Below are 3635 nucleotides of genomic sequence, written 5' to 3'. Positions count from 1 at the left end.
ATGATATAAATAAATAAAACCCTTAACTCTTAACATGGTGCCTAGTACATATAAAACAGATGATTAAGACTGCTTGTTAGCCCTGGCTGGCATAGCTCAGTGGATTGAGGGGCTGGGAACCAAAGTGTCCCAGGTTTGATTCCCAGCCAGGGTACATTCCTGGGTTGCAGGCCATAACCCCCAGCAACCGCACATTTATGTTTCTCTCTCTCTCTCTCTCTCTCTCTCTCTCTCTCTCTCTCTCTCTCTCTCTCTCCCCCCCCCTTCCCTCTCTAAAAAAATAAATAAATAAAATATTTTTTTTAAAAAAGACTGATTGTTACTATTAATACCATTACGTGGTTTACATCAACACTCACTAGCTACTTGACATTCATTTTGTCATCTACTAGTAGGTATCCTAGAAAGAACCAGAATGAAGGAAGAAAATCACAAAAGAAAAACACAAAATGAACTAAATGATATTCATTACTTTTATCTATAAATTAGGAAAAATATTTCTGTCACTCAGTTTAATGGAGAAAGATATGTGTTCTATAGAAACATAGTTTGAAAAACCATGTCATAGAAAATAACATACTTACACATTCTGAAATATCCAAATTACCTTTTATCTAGAGAGAAATACTGGCTTGCCAGAAAAAAATGGGACCTCATATAGGATCTTTTTAAAATATGGAATATTCCCATTCAATTTTTTCTATAACAAATAGAGAGAAATAAGAAATGACTGACTGTAATAATTATGTCTGGTTTACCAATTTGTTTCTCTTTTAAGATTATGTGCATTTGGTGTCATAATTTTTATATTGTGTACTTATAATAGAGCCATGTTTCTGTAATTAAAATTGCTTCTCCTTTAAATCTGAGTCCAATACATCAGCATGGATCATTATTCCAGGCATTTTGCCACCTGAACAAATTTGAGAAAACCCAAGCTAATATGTGGGGTGGTTAATTTAAAAAGTAAGCTATAAATCTCCAGTCATAAAGGATTATAAAGATTTTGAAGAACTCTGATGGAAAATATGATGAAGTAAGGTGGTAGACAAAAGGTATTATTATAATAAATGGGAAGTTAAGCTGTTATGATGCAGTACTTGGGTACTTTGTAAAATACTCCCAAAACATAAACGTGTGTTGACTGAGTTAATGCTGGTGTCTCACCAGAAGACACAAATGCCAAGACAAGTATTGATAACAAAGAAAAATCCCCAAGCACCACAGGTAAAAAAAATTCAAATATTGAATATTTATTCTTAATGAAAACTCGGAAAGGGAGGCAGCAGCAGCAGAACACAATGCAATTACAAATAGAAAAGATGAAACTATTTCTGAACATGACAGTAACCCATGAACAATCCCAAGAATGTGACATTCAGCAGCTAAGGCGCCATTCTTATGAAAGCATTTTCGTACTCAATCCACACTTCAAGATACATGTACTTCATACCAGACTCTGTCCTGGGCACCGGGGACTCAGAGATGAACAAGACTCCCCAGAACTCTTAGTATCTTTGGAAAACAGACAAGAAGGTGAAAATTATTGAACAGTGGTTGAGCTGATATGAGGTCTCAGATGAGGATCACCTCCTTTGGTGTGGGGCTACTGGAATGCTTCCAAGAGGAAATAACACTTGAGCTAATTTGAAGGACACAAGTAGGAATCCCTAGAATGAAAAGAAGGTACAGAAAACCTTCTTATATATGTAGAGCCTCGGAAGTATGAGAGCACATGAGGTATTCAGGGGATGACAAGTAGTGATTCATTTTGGAACACACTCTATAGGGTAGGAGAAAGTCTGTAGGAAGATGACAGAGACCCAATCATGACCTCCAAGAACAAGTGACTCAAATATGACTGATGTCTATCTTCTTTTGGATGGTTGGTTCTAATGTTCTGTGTGTTTCTGATACAACCACGGACGCCACTAGTGTGACTTATGCATGGCTCATGACACTTGGGTCACAAGGGCAAATACCAGAATCATCTCTAAAAGGAAATGACCAGAAAATTTTGCCTAAAAGCATCTAGGGATCTTGAGCCAAGCATTAGGAGCCAGGCTCTAAAGCCAAATGGGAATCTGAGAACTAGGCACATGAGTGCAAGGAGGACAGAGCTGGCAACTTAGCAGTGATCTGGGCAAACTCTGGAGGCAGCTGTAAAACCTGTGGCAAAATATTTCAGCACTCCTGGAAGTTTGTTTATGTGGGTGGTTGGTCTGAGGATCCTCAGTAAAACAGTTACATGTCACACAGTAGGACCTCAGTAGGGTGTGTGGTTGTGTTATAGTGTTTGTCTATCTATATATGTGTCTATGCAAATAATTAACCTTAGAGCTAAGAATCTCCCCAGTGCAGACAATCCTTTAGTAACATCTACTAGTGATACAGGTATCTTATCTTTTCAAAACATCATCTCCTTGTCCAGCACCAAACACCAGGGTCTGTTGTGGTGCCCAGAGTAGATATTATCTGAATTGAAATGAAATCAAAGAGCTCCCCCACCCCTATGGGAAGCCAGATTGAACCTGTGGCAGATTGGTGACTTCCACACCTTTCTGAGTTTTAATTTTAAAACTGACCATTTTAATAGTGGTAATAATACTAACATCAACTTTATATAAAAATTTTAAACAATTATATACAAAACAGTTAAGTAAAGTTTAAAATAATAAGAATACAAACATAAGACTTCATAACAAGATATTGGGGAATGCTTTGCAAAGAATTATCTTTATGACGTTGAAAAAGCAAAAGTTATTTTTTTATGATTAACGAACCAGGACAAATAATTTTTATGACTTAAAATGACTTTACACTGTACAGGTCATTTGTTAGTATATAACAAAAACATTGAGTTCTGAGAGCCGAAAGAAAAAAGAGAGATTGTTTGATTTAATCCTTTTTTATTATGGATAAGTTGAGTCCCATAAAATAATATACTAAAGAAGGTCTTTTGGTACAACTCTTTTTTCAGTACTTGGGTGATACACTAAAATCACGTATATCAGTCTTTATTTTCCCTAAAGATAAGTCCTTATGCACAGGCATTGTGCAAAGGTGAATATCTTTGCATCCCCTTTATGCAGCACAGAGAGGGGCATTTGATAGAAAGTCAATGAATACTTGTTGGAGGAATGAATACATGCATGAATGCTACTCCATGTATGTAGTCTGCCTATGTAGGCAAAAAAAAAAAAGGGCATCACACACAGGATTCTTGTCTTCTTCACTAAGGTACATCTGTTCTCTTCATTGTCTAAGCTAGACTTCACCCTGGAACTTTTGACTTAGTAATAGATGCCAGGTTACCTACTTTTTTCCAAGTGAATGAATTTAGGTCTTTTTAAAGACTATGAGTTCACCTAGTATCAAAAGTTTCTCCATCATTTATTCCTAGAAGGATAAATTCCTAGACACAATTATTTATCCATATGCATCTTACCTTTTCCAGATCAGTTCTCTGAGGACTGCTTGGTTATGAGTTAATCCCAGCTTTAGGATCTAAAAGGGTGTTAAATTGTTTTATACCTGATCCTTTCATATGTTTATGGCAAAGATTAGAATTTGTTTCAAATGTATGAAATTGTCCCAAGACGAGACCTGCTAACAGCACTAAATTAAGCAAAGTC

This window comes from Phyllostomus hastatus, unplaced genomic scaffold, assembly GCF_019186645.2.
Source record: "Phyllostomus hastatus isolate PE091 unplaced genomic scaffold, TTU_PhHast_1.1 phas_scaffold_93, whole genome shotgun sequence".
Lineage (NCBI taxonomy): Eukaryota > Metazoa > Chordata > Mammalia > Chiroptera > Phyllostomidae > Phyllostomus > Phyllostomus hastatus.
Note: the sequence above shows the minus strand (reverse complement) of the source record.